This window comes from Monodelphis domestica, chromosome 1 (genome assembly GCF_027887165.1).
Source record: "Monodelphis domestica isolate mMonDom1 chromosome 1, mMonDom1.pri, whole genome shotgun sequence".
Lineage (NCBI taxonomy): Eukaryota > Metazoa > Chordata > Mammalia > Didelphimorphia > Didelphidae > Monodelphis > Monodelphis domestica.
Window position 1 is genome coordinate 701,634,328 of NC_077227.1, and position 20,030 is coordinate 701,654,357.

Here is a 20,030-nt window from a genome sequence, read left to right on the forward strand (position 1 = left end):
AAAGTCACACAGAGATCATCTAATCCAACTTCTCCAATTTATAGGTGAAGAAATTAAGGTCCAGAGACATTAAATTATCAGCCTGTGGTTATGGTTACCTATGTAATAAGTGACAGAAGTAACATTTGAACCCAAGTCCTTTGTTGTAAAGTCTGGTGCTTTTCTTACAACATACTTATGGCTTAATCTTGGATTTCCCCATATTTTATAGAATCCAAAACTCTTTTGTTGACTAAAAATAACTTATCTTTAATTAATTGTCGAGTGACGACAGAGAACTATCCAAGATAAGTCAGAAAGACTTCCAGCAAGAACATTTCATTTTTTTTTGATAAGTAGAAGTCCTCCTTACCCTCAACAAATTTGACAAGCATTAGATAGCAATCCAGAACTAATTTAATTTGCTGATTCAACTGTTTTGGAAGTTCCAGGCTCCAAACGAGTGATGCCAGTGATGTGTCACTTACATTTTCCTGCAATGTATAATTTCCAGGAATCTTATATAACAATTTTATTCATTAATTGTTATCTCCTTTGAAAAACCATCAACATATATTTAAAACCTATCTGAATACTGGAAAAATGAGACATGAGCAAGTAGTCATCAACTATAATTCTCCTGGTCAGAGAGAGGACTCCTGGACCTTGCCATCTGCCCTGCAGAGCTCTGTACTGCTGTCTGACTTGCTGATGTACCCATGAGTCTTGACATTTAGGGCAGCTAGCTTGCATAGTGATAAATATTTTATAATATAAAATAACATGATATAACATAACATAATATAATATAATACAATACAATATAGTATTATATTTGCTATGTGTATATATATACACATAAATATAAGGTGTCAGGTCTGAAGTCAGGAAGAACTAAGTTCAAATCTAGCTTAGGACACTTGCTAGCTGTGTGACTCTGGGCAAGTCACTAACTTTGTTTGCCTCAGTTAACTCATCAGTAAAATGAGGTAGAGAAGGAAATGGATCTTTTCCAAGAAAATCCCAAGTGGGTTCCTGAAGAGTCAATGTGATTGAAATGATGGAACAACTTGACATTTACATTGCTATTGCAGGTCATTGCTTCCTTCTTGTAGTTGAACCCATTATGTGTTGCTTCCTCAATTAGAAAATAAATTCCTTGAAAGCATGTTTTTGACTATTTGTATCCCCAGTGCTTAGCAGTGCTTGACACATAGGAAGCACTTAATAAATCCCTGTTTATTCATTCATTCATTTAAAAATATATGACAACATATGTAACATAATAATATAATCCATATGATTTGTTTTAATATGTAATAAATTATCATAAATATGTTTATCCAAGAGAAATAAATTCTCCCATTAGCTATGGCCAAAAATCTCTCATTCTTTTCCCCTTCCCCTTCCTCTTTCCCCCTTACCTTCCATCACTACTATCAGTTCCAAAATAGAAGAGTGATAAGGACTTATCAATTAAAGTAAATGACTTGTCCAGGGTTACATAGCTTAGAAGAGTCTGAGGTCAGATTTGAACCCAGGTCCTCCCAATACCATCCATTTTTCAGTGAGAAAAGCTTGACCTTGATTGGGGGGTAGTAAATTATCTGACCAGTGGAGCACTAATTTACTAGCAGATGTAACTTACTGGATCTTAGGAGACTGGGATGCTTTTGACTGGGATGGAGAGAGGTCTGTAGAATGTTACAGTTCATGATAGAAAGTTCCTTCTATGGCTTTAACCATCATAGAACATCTGGAAACTAAGCAGATTTGCTGGTCTATGGCCAAAGATGATTAGTATGGAGATGAGCCTGGGTGTATAGAGTGTGGAACTGTAGTGGGAAAATGAGCAGTTGGGGTGTAACGTTCTTGGGAGGATTGAATGATTGATGGGAAGGAGAGGGAGAGGTTCTGGGGTGCAGCAGCAGTGACCCTGTAGAACTTGCCTTGGGTGGTGTTCCTATGTGTTGTCATGGTGGTGTGTATTTGAAGGTGTTTGTCTCCATAGGGGTATGTGGTTTGGTTGCTAAAGACTCCCACATATACCATTGACAGAGTGCTCATTGTAAGTTTGTTGTAAGATTAGATTGTCTCTTGCCGCTGCTTATCTCAATTGTATCAGGGGAACTTTTTCTCTGATACCTATCACCAGAGGAGGTTGGGGCACCTCTAGATAGCCTTATAGCTATGTAGCCTCTAGAAGATAATGTTCCCCATATATCTGCAAACTCTTTCGTTTAGGGAGTCTTCCTGAAATCTTTTTTTTTTAAAAAATATATTTTATTTGATCATTTCCAAGCATTATTCGTTAAAGACATAGATCATTTTCTTTTCCTCCCCCCCACCCCCCATAGCCGACGCGTAAGTCCACTGGGCATTAGGTGTTTTCTTGATTTGAACTCATTGCTTTGTTGATAGTATTTGCATTAGAGTGTTCATTTAAAGTCTGTCCTCTGTCATGTCCCCTCAACCTCTGTATTCAGGCAGTTGCTTTTTCTCGGTGTTTCCACTCCCATAGTTTATCCTTTGCTTATGAATGGTGTTTTTTTTCTCCTGGATCCCTGAAAGTTGTTCAGGGACATTACACCGCCCCTAATGGAGAAGTCCATTACGTTCGATTATACCACAGTGTATTAGTCTCTGTGTACAATGTTCTCCTGGTTCTGCTCCTCTCGCTCTGCATCACTTCCTGGAGGTTGTTCCAGTCTCCATGGAACTTCTCCACTTTATTATTCCTTTGAGCACAATAGTATTCCATCACCAACATATACCACAGTTTGTTCAGCCATTCCCCAATTGATGGGCATCCCCTCATTTTCCAGTTTTGGGCCACCACAAAGAGCGCAGCTATGAATATTTTTGTACAAGTCTTTGTGTCCATTATCTCTTTGGGGTACAGACCCAGCAGTGCTATGGCTGGGTCAAAGGGTAGATATTCTTTTGTCGCCCTTTGGGCATAGTTCCAAATTGCCCTCCAGAATGGTTGGATCAGTTCACAACTCCACCAGCAATGAATTAATGTCCCTACTTTGCCACATCCCCTCCAGCATTCATTACTTTCCTTTGCTGTTATGTTAGCCAATCTGCTAGGTGTGAGGTGATACCTCAGAGTTGTTTTGATTTGCATCTCTCTGATTATAAGAGATGTAGAGCACTTCTTCATGTGCTTGTTAATAGTTTTGATTTCTTTATCTGAGAACTGCCTATCCATGTCCCTTGCCCATTTATCAATTGGAGAATGGCTTGATTTTTTGTACAATTGATTTAGCTCATTATAAATATGAGTAATTAAACCTTTGTCAGAGGTTTCTATGAAGATTTTTTCCCAATTTGTTGTTTCCCTTCTGATTTTAGTTATATTGGTTTTGTTTGTACAAAAGCTTTTTAGTTTGATGTAGTCAAAATTATTTATTTTACATTTTGTGATTCTTTCTATATCTTGCTTGGTTTTAAAGCCTTTCCCCTCCCAAAGGTCTGACATGTATACTATTCTGTGTTTACCCAATTTACTTATGGTTTCCTTCTTTGTGTTTAAGTCACTCACCCATTTTGAATTTATCTTGGTGTAGGGTGTGAGGTGTTGATCTATTCCTAGTCTCTCCCACACTGTCTTCCAATTTTCCCAGCAGTTTTTATCGAATAGTGGATTTTTGTCCCAAAAGCTGGGATCTTTGGGTTTATCGTATACTGTCTTGCTGAGGTCGTTTTCCCCCAGTCTATTCCACTGATCTTCCTTTCTGTTTCTTAGCCAGTACCAAATTGTTTTGATGACTGCTGCTTTGTAATATAGTTTGAGGTCTGGGACTGCAAGGCCCCCATCATATGTGTTTTTTTTCATTATTTCCCTGGATATCCTTGATCTTTTGTTCTTCCAAATGAACTTTGTTATGGTTTTTTCTAAATCAGTGAAGAAGTATTTTGGTAGTTCAATGGATATGGCACTAAATAGATAAATAAGTTTGGGTAGGATGGTCATTTTTATTATATTGGCTCGTCCTATCCAGGAGCAGTTAATGTTTTTCCAATTGTTCAAGTCTAGTTTTAGTTGTGTGGCGAGTGTTTTGTAGTTGTGTTCATATAGTTCCTGTGTTTGTCTTGGGAGATAGATTCCTAGGTATTTTATTTTGTCTAAGGTGATTTTGAATGGGATTTCTCTTTCTAGTTCTTGCTGCTGAGCTGTGTTGGAGATATATAGAAAAGCTGATGATTTATGTGGGTTTATTTTGTATCCTGCAACTTTGCTAAAGTTGTTGATTATTTCAATTAGCTTTTTGGTTGAATCTCTAGGATTCTTTAAGTAGACCATCATGTCATCCGCAAAGAGTGATAACTTGGTCTCCTCCTTGCCTATTCTGATGCCTTCAATTTCTTTATCTTCTCTAATTGCTACTGCTAGTGTTTCTAGTACAATGTCAAATAGTAGAGGTGATAATGGGCATCCTTGTTTCACTCCTGATCTTATTGGGAATGCATCTAGTTTATCCCCATTGCAGATGATATTAGCTGTTGGTTTTAGATATATACTGTTTATTATTTTTAGGAATGACCCTTCTATTCCTATGCTTTCTAGTGTTTTTAATAGGAATGGGTGTTGTATTTTATCAAAGGCTTTTTCTGCATCTATTGAGATAATCATGTGGTTCTTGCTAGTTTGCTTGTTGATGTGGTTAATTATGTGGATGGTTTTCCTAATGTTGAACCAGCCCTGCATCCCTGGTATGAATCCTACTTGATCATGGTGAATGATCCTTCTGATCACTTGCTGGAGTCTTTTTGCTAGTATCCTATTTAAAATTTTTGCATCTATATTCATTAGGGAGATTGGTCTATAGTTTTCTTTCTCTGTTTTTGACCTGCCTGGTTTTGGAATCAGTACCATGTTTGTGTCGTAAAAGGAGTTTGGTAGAACTCCCTCTTTGCTTATTATGTCAAATAGTTTGTATAGTATTGGGGTTAACTGTTCTCTGAATGTTTGCTTCCTGAAATCTTTGAAAAAGGTTTTACACAGGACAATATTCCTTAATCTTTTGTGTGTGTGTTAGGATATAGTGGAGAGAATGTTAGGTCTGGAGTCAGGAACATATCTTCAGGAGTTCAATTTTGGCTTCAAACACCTACTAGTTGCATGATTCTGAACAAATCACTTAGTCCTATTTGCCTCAATTCCTCATCTGTGAAATGAGCTGGAGAGGGAAATGTCAAACCTCTCCATTATTTCTGCCACAAAACCCCCAAATGAGATCATGAAGAGTTGGACACTAAAATAGATTGTCTGGTAAAATCTATGGACTACTACCACCTACTGTAGTGCCCATGTCCAGGACTAGCCTCATTCAATTTGCTCTGGGACCACTTCCGTCTTTCAGTTCCCAGGGATGGAAAAAAAAAATTGCTGAGTAGAAGAAACAATTCCTTTTCCTTGTCATCAGGATAGGACCCATTACAATTATGTAAGAGGACTATTCAGAATTGGCCAGAGATCTCAAGGTTATTAACTCAGGAGTTAAACATCGCATTCACAAGATTTTAAAGCTAGAAGGGACTTCATTGACCATCCAGTCCAACTTGTATTTGAGCAAGAATATTCTTGACAATACACCTGCCAAATGGTAATCCAACTTTTACTTACAGATTTCCAGTGAGGGAGAACCCATTACTTTCTTTTTTATTGAAAATTTTAATTTAATTAATTAATTTAGAATATTTTTCCATGGTTACATGATTCATGTTCTTATTCTCCCCTCCTAGACCCTCCCCATAGCTGACACGTAATTCCACTGGGTTTAACTTGTGTCATTGATCAAGACCTATTTCCATATTATTAATATTTGCATTAGGGTGATCGTTCAGAGTCTAGGTCCTCAATCATGTCCCTATTGAACCATGTGATCAAGCAGTTGCTTTTCTTCTGTGTTTCTGCTCCCACAGTTCTTTCTCTGGATATGGATAGTGTTCTTTCTTATAAGTCCCTCAGAATTGTCCTGGATCATTGCATTACTGCTAGTAGAGGTATATTACATTCCAGAACCCATTACTTTCTGAAGCAGTCATCAGGAACATTTTCCTTACAAAAAGTAAAAATTAACTTCTTGGCAGTTCCTATTTACAGATCCTAGTTCTAGGTGTAAGCAGAATAAGCAAAATCCTTCTTCTAAAGAACAAGGTAAGCAGGTTGAATGTCTGCTTTATAAATGGGGAAACCAAGGTATAGAGGGATAGATGTACTCAAAGTCTTATGGTGTCCAATGATTTGTTCTTACTGATGTAGTGGTAGTCTCTCGGTGATCGAGAATGACTATTGTCTTTGTGCAGTTTCATCTACGGTGTACCCTCATGTGGCTTTTGAGTCCAAAGACTGAGGCGCAGAGTTTGTGGCACATGGGGCATGGGACGCCCGTTGTTACGGGAGGTGCGGTTGTGGCCTGGTGTCGGCGTTCACGCGCAGCGGCAAGACGTCGATGTTGCTCATCTTCAAAGGAGGTGGCAGCATGGTTAATGTGGGTTCACCAGCTGCTTCTGTCAGAGGCAGTGAGTTCTAGTTGCTTTGGTGTAATGCCAGCCCACTTCAAGTTGGACTTTAGCTGATCCTTGAATCTTTTCTTTGGTCGGCCTTGTTTCCTGAGTCCAGCTGACAGTTCACCATAGAATACCTGTCTTGGTATTCGCTGTGGGTCCATGCGGATGACGTGTCCATACCATCGTAGCTGGGTTTTGAGGACCATGACTTCGATGCTGGTGGAGTTGGCTCTGTCGAGGACTTCCTGATTGGTGATTCGGTCCTGCCATCGGATCGTCATGATTGACTGGAGGGAGCGTTGGTGGAATTGCTCCAGCTGTTTCATGTGCTTCCAGTACAGTGTCCATGTTTCACAACCGCACAGGAGCAAGCTGAGGACCACTGCGTTGTACACTTTGAGCTTCTTCGCAGTGCTTACACCGCTGTGTTGGAGGACTTTGGAGCGCAGCTGCCTGAGTTCCTGGCTGGCCTTTTGGATCCTGGCATTAATCTCGTGGTCTAGGGACCCGTCATTGGCGATGGTGCTGCCCAGATACTTGAAAGTGTTGACGTTAGAAAGCTGCGTGCCGTTGATTGTAATGCACGGCTGGTTCGTTGGCCTCCCTGGTGCAGGTTGGAACAGCACCTCTGTTTTGCTGAGGCTGATAGTCAGGCCAAACAGTTTTGTTGCGGTGGAGAACCTGTCCACAATGGTTTGGAGATGATTTTCTTGGTGGGCCATGAGAGCACAGTCATCTGCAAAGAGAGCTTCCAGGATGAGTCTCTCTGTTGTCTTTGTTTTTGCAGTCAGGCGGCGAAGGTCAAATAGTGAGCCATCCAGTCGGTATTTGATGTAGATGCCCAGGTCTAGATCCATCACAGCATTTCGTAATACTTGGGTGAAAAATAGGTTGAATAGTACCAGAGTGAGGACACAGCCTTGTTTCACACCATTGGAGATGTTGAAGCGATCAGAAGTCTCTCCACCAGATAGGACTTCCCCTGTCATGTCGACATGAAAGAGCTGGATCAGTCTGACGAATTTTGCTGGGCAACCGAGCTTGCTGAGGATCACCCACAATGCGTCCCTGTTCACTGTGTTGAATGCCTTCATCAGGTCTATGAAAACAATGTAGAGATTCAGGTTCTGCTCAAGGCATTTTTCCTGCATTTGCCTCACCGTGAAGACCATGATGGTGCTGCGATCTGGTCGGAAGCCACATTGTGATTCAGGCAGGTTCTGCTCTGAAACAGATGACAGGAGTCTGTTAAGTATAACATGGGTGAGGATCTTTCCAGCAGTGGAGAGTAGTGAGATGCCTCTGTAGTTGTCACAGGCTGCTCGTGAGCCTTTGTTCTTGTATAGGGCTATGATGGAGGCATCTCTGAGTTCTGGGGGCATGTCTTCCTCTTCCCATATGCTGGTCAGCACTATGTGGAATGCCTGGAGTGCCTTTCCATTTAAAGCCTTGTTTGGGATTCCATCTTTACCGGGTGCCTTGCCTGCACTCATTTGTTTAATGGCTTTTTGGACTTCCTCTATTGAAGGAGGGATGTCAAGTTGTTCAATGGAGCAGTTTTGGGGGATCAGGTCAAGGGTGCTTTGGTCGACTGAAGAGGGTCGGTTGAGAAGCTGACTGAAGTGTTCTTTCCACCTGTTGCTGATGCCTTTTTTATCTTTTATGAGAGTGTCACCGTCAGAGGATAGCAAGGGAGTGGTGGTGGGTTTTAATGGCCCATAGACAGTCTTGAAGGCACTGAAAAATTGTTTGTAGTTTTTCATATCAGCAAACCCCTGGATTTCTTCTGCCTTTTTTTCCCACCATCGGTCTTGCATCTTCCTGCTCTCACACTGCGCCGTGGCTTAGAGAGACTTGAATCTGTCCTTTTTAGGAGCAGAGTTTGGGTTATTTTGCCACTCCATAAAGGCTTTGTTCTTCTTGCTCAATAGGCCTTCAATAGCAGTGTTGTTCTCGTCAAACCAGTCCTGGTGGTTGCATTGTTTTGGGCCTAGGACTGCCTTTGATGTTTCCTTCACTGTCTCTGAACTGGTTCCATTTCTTGGTTGAGCTTCCAGTGAGTGGTCCCTTGGCAGATAGCTTGTTGTCCAGGCAGGACTGGAATGTTTGCAAATAAGATGGATCTCTAAGACGACTCACGGTGTAAAATGTGCGAACTGTCTGGGTGCGTTTTGGATGGCGAGGTGCAATGCGCATTTGAAGAGTCGCTCTAACCAATTGGTGATCTGTCCAGCATTCAGCTCCTCTCATGGCTCTGGTGATCTTTACATCCTGGATGTCTCGCCAGCGTACAATGATGTAGTCAATGAGATGCCACTGTTTTGATCTTGGATGCATCCACATTGTTTTATATTTGTTCGCCATTCTGAACACAGTGTTCATGATGGTGAGTTCAAACTCTGAGCATTTGCTGAGTAGCAGTAGGCCATTGTTGTTCATTTTGCCCACGCCATGTTTGCCGAGCACTCCTTTCCATCTTTCATGGTCCTGGACAACGCGGGCGTTGAAGTCTCCCAGTAGTATCAGCTTGTCATTTGTGGGCACTGAGTGCAGGACGGCACTCAGGTCAGAGTAGAACTGCTCGATGGTCTTCTCTGTGTTGGTCAGTGTTGGGGCATATACGCTGATGATTGTGGCATACCGGTCTTTGCTGAGAGGTAGGCGGATCTTCATGAGCCTCTCGCTGATGCCCACAGGCAAGTCTGGCAGCTGTTTGAGCAAACTGGTCTTGATAGCCCGGCCAACACCGTGGATTCTGTCTTCACTTGTGGCTCTACCTTTCCAGAAGAAGGTGTATCCAGTGGTAGGTTCGCTGAGTGATCCCTCTTCTGGTAAGCGTGTTTGGCTTAAGGCTGCGATGTCGATGTTATATCGCGCCAGTTCTTTACCGATTAGAGCTGTTCTTCTCTCAGGTCTTGGGGTATTCTCTCTATCAAGTAATGCTCTGATGTTCCATCCTCCTAGTAGGAGTTTCTTTGTATTTTTTCTTTGATTTCGACCTGCTGATACTCCTAACTCCAATCTGGTCTGCTAGCTTCTTTAAAGGCAAGAAGCCATGTTAGGCTGAGAGCAAATCAGATTGAAATCTCCAAAGGTTTTGGTGGATTTGAAACACTATACACATATATCAGATTCCAAACTGAAAAATAAGCTTCCTTGCTCCCTAAGGAAAAGTCATTTTCAACACCCACTGTGTCATTTCAGCTGAAGATTCATTGCAGGACAGTGAAGGAACATTTACCTTTGGTTTTCTGCTATAACCAACAAGGATCCAAACAGCTTAAATGATATGGTTTGGTCGTTACTCATTTGGAATTCAGACTCATCAACAGAAAATAGCCCAATTGAGGTGCAAGGTTGATTCAGTGATATTAGACTGGTGTAGGCTGGGTGGTCAAGAGCATTCAGTCATTAGTGGTGAACCATGATTGGGCTGTGGGGTTGGGAGGGAGATGCAATTAAAGAGCTATTTAGGGTTTAAAACTAGGAGAGGTAAATGCATATCATCACTAGTGTATTTTGTATACTCGACCCAACAAAATGGGTGTCTGAGAATGGAGCCTTGTGGCTGAATTAGAAGGAAGAGAGCCAACTTGTGCTTTAAGTTGGAACCCCAGAAGGATCCACTGGAACTCAATGGAATGTTCATAAGCTGATGTTTCCTATATAGTGTTTTGGGTTTTAGTTTGTGGTAGAGACCTCTCAGAATCCCTTCATCCAAAGGACCTCATTATAAAATGGCTTCTTCTATGAGATAGTCTCATGGCATGGACCCCATGGCATGGACCCAGAGCTATAGGGAAATTTTAGTGAACTGAAACATGACTTCCAAAAACCTCTTCCTACCAGGTTTAAGTACCAAGAAGAAGAATATTCTAGAAGAGAAAATCAACATCTTTATGTCAATATCTTTGGCTTCTTTCTTTAACTTCTCAGAAAAGGAGTCTAGATTCATATAAATTTTCCTTTTTAAAATATCACTTCTTTCCTGTTTTAGAATCTATACTATGCAATAGTTCCAAGGCAGAAGAGTGGTAAGGGCTAGGCAATGGGGATTAGCGACTTGCCCAGGGTCACACAGCTAGGAAGTGTCAGATTTTAACCCAAGGTCTTCTATCTTCAGGTCTGGCTTTCTATCCACTGAGGCATCTAGTTGCCTCCCATCAATATTCTTTCCTAGCCTCTTTGTGTGTGTGTGTGTGTGTCTAATTAGGGACATTCCCTATTTGGCAGTCTAGTGAAACCTATAGATTATTTGTTGAGATAATTAAAAAAAATAAAACAAAATGCATAGATTCCAAATTAAACCAATTAAATTGTAATAAAGTCTTAATTTCTTTCAGTTCAAGCTGACAGACCCTCTGAAGTCTAAACATGGATGCCCAGTTTAAAAACTACTCTATTTCCAGAATTCTAGTCAATTCAACAAGCATCCATTCTTTGCTTGCCATGAGTCAGGTTACTGTTAGTGGTGCTAAGATACAAAGACAAAACCCAAGCAATTCCTGCTATCAAGGAGATTACATTTTACTTCATTGGTACTATAGGTGATTCATGTGAGGGCTGTTCTCTCCTTGTATGTGGGGGTGGGAGTGGCATTCAACCTCAGAGAACCCAATAAGAAAGTTCTTCCAGGTTGGATTAATACAACAAGGTAAAGTAGGACCAGATCAAAGTAGCCACATTTAAGTTAACTGGGTAAATTATTATCATGACCAGAGTTCATGGGGCCATAATAGGTAGTGATGATACCATGGAAAGGTTGTTAATATTCTATGGGATAACACTGGGAGGAGGTAGTGGAGAAGCGATCTTCTAGTCTGGGAATTCTTGACCTGGTATCTGTAGATTCTTAAATCTGAGGTTAGATTTCAGTGAAGTAGGACTGGGAAAAAAGTAACCTCTCACTGGTACACTTGCATTGGCAAAGGGAGTTTCCTTACCTGGAATTTCCTTACGTCCATGAAATCATAAGTCATCTCATCCATCTTGTTTAATTTTTAAAATAACAATCCTAACAATGGACATCAATATTATCTTAAACTCTGAATAATTCTCTGTGTGTGTAGGCATAAGCATATGTATTTTTAGTAGATCTATAGTTCATTGGGAGCTCCTGGTGAGGAAGATTTCTTGACACCCATAAAGATTGGGACCTCCTTTGTAACCTCTGCTATTAGAGAGCTAATTAGGGCACTGAGATTGGAGCTTTTTCAGGGTCATAGTTAGTATGTGTGAGAGCTTGACAAGACCCCAGATCTTCTGACTGAAATTAACTTTCTACACTGTATGATGCTCTGCCTCACTCAGTCTTTAGAATTCAGTGAAAAAAGCATTGTAACTATTTTTCCCCCAGCAATTTCCTCTACGTCCTGGAAATATTTGTTATGTTGAATCATTCTCTTTCCCTTTGATTCTTGCATAGGTATAGATTGTGTGGATTCCATTCCTCAGGCTTTACTTCTCTCTTTGCATTGTTGCATAAAGGTCTTTTTCCTCTATATTCCGGGAATCAAAGATTTAGAGCAGAAAGGTAATTCAGGGGTCACCTAGAACAGGCTCTTGACTTTACTGGCAAGGCAACTGAGGCCCAAGTGACTTACCCAATATCACAGCAGAATAAGCAGAACTTAACTGAGTTGGTATTTGAACACATACCCTTTGACTCTAAATCCAGGACTATTTCTCTTGCCCTTTGCAGCATTCCTCATACTTCTCCATTCTTCACCAAATTATAGTATTTCATTCCATTTCATTTACACCTCAACCAGTATGCCTGTCACTTGGGAGGTGTTTGATAGATGTTGATTGACTTTTATTGGATAATTAGGCTGTTTACAAGTTTTTGTTTTGCAATTATTACATGTTGGTCAATCAGCTGGCATTTATTAAACACCTACCATGCTAGACACTATGTTAAATGTCAGGGATACAAGGAAGGACAAAAGCTAGTCCCTGCTCTGGCTCTCAGGGAAGACAATATGCAAACAAGTATGTAGAAATGAGATATTATATGTATATAACACACACATGAATATATAATACACACATAACACATATGTGAAACAAACATAAATAGATAAATATTTATTTATAATATATATACATATATATTTATGTAATCTTTAATGCCAACATCTAGTAATGTTATCTGGATGCTTTCCTATTACTTTCTTCACCCTGGGATAGGTTGAGTTGCCTTTGAGCTAAAATACACCCATAATACCAAATCCACCCTTTATTATTTCCCTTAGGTTCCTCTGACATTTCCGGGAGATTCTGATTCTTGAATCACAGTGCTTGATTAGTAATTGCTGGTTTGATCAGCCATCTCTCCCCTTATCTTTTAAATTGTGGATATATACACATTATATACACACACATATATACAGACACAGAGTATATATGTGTATATAATATCTACACATATATACAAACACAGGATATATACAAACACACATACTATTTATATAGATACACATAGGATATATACACACATATATACAGGATATACATGTGATATATACACATAAGATACACATAGGATATATATATATACACACTTACATATATACACACAAAGGACATATGTGTATATATACAGGATATAGCTACGATATATATACACACACATACAAACATAGGATATATATTATACAAACACATATTATAGACATAGTATATATAGGTGTAGGGTTTATATGAGATATGCACATATAAATATAAACAAGACTATATATGCACATGTATACACATGATATAGTTATATATAATATATAGGCTATCTATGTACAGGATATATATATATATACATATATATATATATATATGACATACCTATATAAATACATTGGTTATATGTACACATGCACACACATATACAGAGAGGATATATATATACATACACACATAAATATAGGATATATGATATATACACATAGATACAAACAGGATATATACACATATAATATATACATTTACATATACACACAGGATATATTTATATGTAATATATAGGCTATATAATTCAAAAGATGAGGAAACTGAAGGACTGTCTCTGTGCACCAACTTTTCCACTTAAATCTCCTTCACGCACAAGTGTCTTTGTGCACACTCATCTATCATAGATGAAAACGCACAGAGACAATTGTCATCCTCAGTTACTGAGAGACTACTACTATAGGCTATATATAAATGTATGTACAGGATATATATTATACATATATAAATACACAGAATAATACACACATGCACACATAGGCACACAAGATATTATATATACACATGCATGTATACACACAGCATACAAACATACACAGTGTACATATATTGGGGGAATAGACTCAGAGGGTCTCTAATCACTAAGATTGGAAAGGACTGGAAAGGTCTTTTGGCAGAAGGAGGGATTTATCTGAGACTTGAAGGAAGCCAGGGAACCCAGGAGCTGGAGATGAGGAAGAGAGTTCCAGGCATGGGGGACAACCAATGATGATCTCGCTCAGAGTAGGGAGCTAGAGTGGCAATGGATGGCAGAATATATGTACAAGGGAGTAAGATTGAGAAAACTGGAGAAGGAGAAGGGCCAGGTTAGGAAGGGTTAAGAACACTCAAAAGAGAAATTTATATTTGATCCAGGAAGTGATTTATATTTTATTTGATTTATATTTGATCCAGAAGTTTATTGAATGACGGTGTTCTCGGGGTGGGAATCCGATAAGTTAAACCAGAGGAAGATCAACTTGGATATTTAATGAAGAACTTTGACGTGTGTTGTTATTGTTATTGATTTTGGACTTGTCCTTGCAGTAAGTAGGGAGTTCTACACCTGGAAACTCCCTCCACCAATGTAGGTCAGAATATATTCTTCAGTCAAATACTCTCAGTTACGCTGAGGGACTACCAGGCAAATGCTTGAAATCAATCACCTAGTTGTGACCAAAGTAGGACTCGAACCTCTGTCTTCCTGACTTCAGTCTTTGCTTTTTGCTAACACAAATCATGTTTACAAAAATAGAACTAGCGGTTGAAAAAGAATGACTTTTTGGGGGGAGGGCAACATTTTCCGGTCCGCTGCTGATTGCAGCACCCTCATTTAACCAAAAAGGAAACTGAGACCCAGGGCAAGGACCTGTGTTTCTATAAGACGACCTGTGCAGTTAATGGCAGTCAAAACTGGGACCCCAGCCAGGGTTCTTTCCACTGTCCAGTACTGCCTCCCTTCTCAGAGAGAGAGAGGGCTTTTTCCAGTTTAGCTGGCTTTCCTGGGGAACTCCACCCCGAGCCTCTCACCAGCAGGATATGAAGTTGCAAAATAAGGAAGGACCAGCCCTGATTGGTGGCAACTACCCTGGGGACACTCCTCCCAGAGCCGTATCCCTTTAATAGGTGTCATGTACGCCGTCGTATCTCTCTATCTGGTTTCTGAGGGTGCCCTTGTTGTTAAGAGAAATCAAAAGCTGGCACCCACACAATCTGATAGGACCCGCTCTGTCTCATGCAGATTTCAGCACTTAATTATTCTCCCCTGTCCCTGGCGCCGAAGGAGCTGGTTGCTGCTTTCTGCCAGATGGAGCTGTCAGACCTGGTAACTGAATTTCACATGCTGGAACACGGCTCACGCCGCACTGATGCAATCCTGAGCGCAAAGGAAAACAAACCGATTTCTGGACTAACTGGCTTGGCCTTGACTTCTCCGGGGCTGGGACCAAGGAGGGGCCTGAGAGCACTGATGCCCATTTATTATGCCCAAGAGGCAGTGGGCAGGCTCTGGGCTCCGAGTCGGGAGGGCTCCAGCAGCCCTAGTCCTGGCTCGCGTCACTCAATTACTTCCCACCGCACTCTGTTTTGGACGCGAGTGTTGTTTGCCTGTGTCTCTCCGATTGGAATGTGAGCTTTTTGAGGGCTGGAAATTAAAAAAAAAAAAAACCAAAAAACAAAACGAAAAAAACCTTTCCTCCCTATTGTGGATCCCCAAGCACAGTGCCTGGCACATAGTGAGTGCTTAATAAATACTCGCTAACCCCCGGGGGACAGCGCCTTCAAGCTCTCAGAGTCTCAGCTTTCTCACCTGCACAGTGCAGTGGTTAGACTTACACCATCTCCAAGGGACTTTCCAGGTATCAGATTTTAGGTATCCAGGTGCTAGCTGCCAGGAGTTTCTTAACCTGGGGTCCGTGAACCTGTTTTAAAAATATTTTGATAATTGTATCTCGATATAACTGGTTTCCTTTGTAGTTATTGAGAAGGACTCCATAGACCTCATACAAGGGGTTCATAAAGCACAGAAAAGAGCTAAAGAACCATTTTCCCATTATAAGTTCTAGCATTCTAGGATGTTTATTAATTATATCTAGGTCAATAGACTACTGGACGTAGAGTCAGGAAAACCTGAGTTCAAGTCCTGCCTGAGACTCATTTACTACTGGTGATCTTCCTTCCTTCCTCCCTTCCTCCCTCCCTTCCTTCCTTCCTTCCTCCCTTCCTTCCTTCCTCCCTCCCTTCCTTCCTTCCTCCCTCCCTCCCTTCCTTCCTTCCTTCCTTCCTTCCTTCCTTCCTTCCTTCCTTCCTTCCTTCCTTCCTTCCTTCCTTCCTTCCTTCCTTCCTTCCTTCCTTCCTTCCTTCCTTCCTTCCTTCCTTCCTTCCTTCCTTCCTTCCTTTCTCTTTCTCTTTCTTTCTTTCTTCTTTCTTTCTTTCTTTCTTTCTTTCTTTCTTTCTTTCTTTCTTTCTTTCTTTCTTCTTCTTTCTCTCTTTCTCTCTTTCTCTCTTTCTCTCTTTCTCTCTTTCTCTCTTTCTCTCTTTCTCTCTTTCTCTCTTTCTCTCTTTCTCTCTTTCTCTCTTTCTTTCTTTCTTTCTTTCTTTCTTTCTTTCTTTCTTTCTCTCTTTCTCTCTTTCTCTCTTTCTCTCTTTCTCTCTTTCTCTCTTTCTCTCTTTCTCTCTTTCTTTCTTTCTTTCTTTCTTTCTTTCTTTCTTTCTTTCTTTCTTTCTTTCTTTCTTTCTTTCTTTCTTTCTTTCTTTCTTTCTTTCTTTCTTTCTTTCTTTCTTTCTTTCTCTCTTTCTTTCTTTCTTTCTTTCTCTCTTTCTTTCTTTCTTTCTCTCTCTCTCTCTCTTTCTTTCTCTCTCTCTCTCTCTTTCTTTTCTCTCTCTCTTTCTTTCTTTCTTTCTTTCTTTCTTTCTTTCTTTCTTTCTTTCTTTCTTTCTTTCTTTCTTTCTTTCTTTCTTTCTTTCTTTCTTTCTTTCTTTCTTTCTTTCTTTCTTTCTTTCTTTCTTTCTTTCTTTCTTTCTTTCTCTCTCTCTCTCTCTTTCTTTCTCTCTCTTTCTCTCTCCCTCTTTTTCTCTTTCTCTCTCTTTCTCTTTCTACCTCCTCCTTCCCTCCCTCTCTTCCTTTCTTTCTTCCTTCCTCTCTCCCTCCCTTGCTTCCTTGCTTCCTTGCTTCCTTCCTTTCTTCCTTCCTTCCTTCCTTTCTTCCTTTCTTCCTTCCTTCCTTCCTTCCTTCCTTCCTTCCTTCCTTCCTTCCTTCCTTCCTTCCTTCCTTCCTTCCTTCCTTCCTTCCTTCCTTCCTTCCTTCCTTCCTTCTTTCCTTCCTTCCTTCCTTCCTTCCTTCCTTCCTTCCTTCCTTCCTTCCTTCCTTCCTTCCTTCCTTCCTTCCTTCTCTAAGGCTTCTCTTCTCCCCATATGCTCATATTCTATATTTTAAAGATCAGCTTCAACATTGCTTTCTTAGTTATAGTTCCAGTTTTAGTTTCTGTCCTTTCATTTTATATTTCTTTATATGACCAGGGTTGACACAGAACAAAAGGAAGACCCCTGAAAATCAGGGGAAAGGCGATAAAATTCAAAGGTCCAGAGCCACAGACTCTTCAATATGACAGTGGACAATAAAGAACACAGAGAGGAAAATGATGTTTCTTAATGCCTTCAGTTAAGTTCAGCACAACAACATTAGATGAAGTCAAAGACTAGCAATTACCTGGGGAAGTGGGATGGTGCTGACAGACAAAGATAGAAAATAAAAAGGGCGTCTGTCTAAATAATCTAGATGAACTGTCTTTATAGTCCCAATTTTAGCGATTAGCTGGTGGGACCCAACATTATTGTGTGTTGTAAAAACTTAATGTTGAAAAAAGAAGATTATATATAGATTACATTTTCAATATTTTTTTAAAGTTTTATTCATTTTTTTTACCTTATGGACATTTATAGATTTGCCCAACTCTGTGAGAGATTTCTCGTACTAAAGGAAAATAAATAAAATAGTGATCTCATCTGAAACTGTATATAACATACTATATCTAGAATTTCTCCATGTCTATTTTTTAGTCACTAGAAAATCTATCTTACTTTCAGTTTCACCCCACTGAAAAAATAAAAGAAAAATGGATTATTTTAATATGTATAGGAAAAAATAAATTATTTTGATTTCTGTGTCTAGAAATATATATAGATATATATTTAGTTGAGATCATTATAAATATGCATATTCTAATAAATGTCTCATTCTGCACCTTATTTCCACTCTCCTTCCCATTTCTCTCTGGAAAAAAGCATAATTATTATTGGTTCTCTGGAATAATTAATGGTCATTATATTGATCCTAATAGAGCTTACAATTTTCAAAGTTTGTTTTTTACAATGTTGTTATTATAGGAATTATTCTTGCTTTTGCCATCTTTCATTGTTCATAAGTTCATAAAAATCCTCACAATAATTTGTTTTTGATCATATAGAGACATTAGTATAAGTTATTCTTTAGGTTTTGGTCACTTCTCTTTCAATAATTTTGCATAATTCTATGCTTTTTTTTTAAACCCTTACCTTCCATCTTACTATCAATACATGTATTCATTCCAAGGCAGGAGTAAGGGCTAGGCAATGGAGGTTAAGTGACTTGTCCAAGGTCACATAGCTAAGAAGTCTGAAGTCAAATTTGAACCCAAGACCTCCCATCTCTGGGCCTGGCTCTCAATCCATTAAACCACCTAGCTGCCCTGTCTTAACCCCTAGCTCATTCTTTTTGAAATCTCTTTTCCTCATTTCTTATAATAACAATAATATTCCATTTATTCTTTTTCTGTGTTTCTCTGTCTTTGTCTCTCTGTCTCTGTCTCTCTCTTACAACTCTTCATTCCTCCCCAGTTGATGGACAACACTTTAGTTCTAGTTTTTTCTCACTATAAAAGAAATATATTCACAACATGGGAAGATTTTCCTCCTTCCTTGTTTTTTTTTGTTGTTGTTGATATAACAGCTCTACATTAAAAAACAAAAACATTGATTGCTAAATTGCCCATTCGGGTTGGATAGATTTTTTTTTCCATTTTACTAATTTTCTCCTTTACTCCTCTATAGAAATGTGAGGAATAGTTGTCAGTTAGATGATCACTGATCTATATAGGACTGGAAGAGAACTCAAAGGCCATCTAATTTGACTTCCCACCTAATCATCTCACTCAGGACATCCTGAGTTCTCAAGGAATTTAACTATCCAAGGTGTTCTTTTTCCTATTGTTCTTTTAAAAGTTGGTTATTTATAGAGTATGATATGAAAACATGACCTTTCCATTTTAAAAGTGCAATAGAAATAGGGAGTATAATTGTGGCTTTTAAAAAAATTGGTATTGGTAGTTCTAATATGAGGAAATACTTTTAATTACTAATATAGGTCAGCATTAGCAGCAGGTCATCATATAGCCCTAGAAGGATTTCTAAAGTATTAAGTGTTAGTTGCCTTGCCCAGAAGTTAAATATAAAGTAAATGTGGTCAGAGGCAAGACTTGAACTCAACTTTCCCGGGCGTTCAGGTCAGTTATCAATCAGTCTATTTGAAAATGAAATGACTACCTGAGTGGCCCTGGGCAAGTCACTCAATCCTCTTTGCCTAGCCCTTACTACTGTTCTGCTTTGGAACTAATAAATAGTATTGATTCTAAGACAGAAGATAAGGGATTAAAAAATATGGAACAAGAATCAGTCTTTTCCTTACATACTGTGTGAGTCTCAGCACTTTTTCCTGGGCTTGTAAGTACTGAGTGATCTTTTTATAAAAATTTACCTCACTTCCCATGTCTCAGATATCTATGTCATGGCTATGATTAATTATATATCTTTATCTACCCAGGTTATGAAGATTTCTGAGGGTCATGATATGGAAAACTATAAAGCATTCTGGATTTAGAATAATCATATTTGGGATTGAATCCATTCATTCATTCATTTGTTCCTTTGTTTATTTATTCATCTATCCATCCATCCATACATACATACATACATAATTCATCTATCTATCTATCTATCTATCTATCTAAATTAATTAATTAATTAAAGTTGCCTTAATTTCTCTGAGCCTCAGTTTTCTCATCTAGAAAATGGAGACAATAATTTACTTACCTAAAAGTATTATTGTAAAGACAAAATGATATAATGAAGATTAAATCTTTGATAGCTATATATACATTATATATATGTATGTTTATGTACAAGTGGATAGAAATCAACATTGAAGTTTTTAAAAGGATTTTAGCTATGTAGAGGAAAGG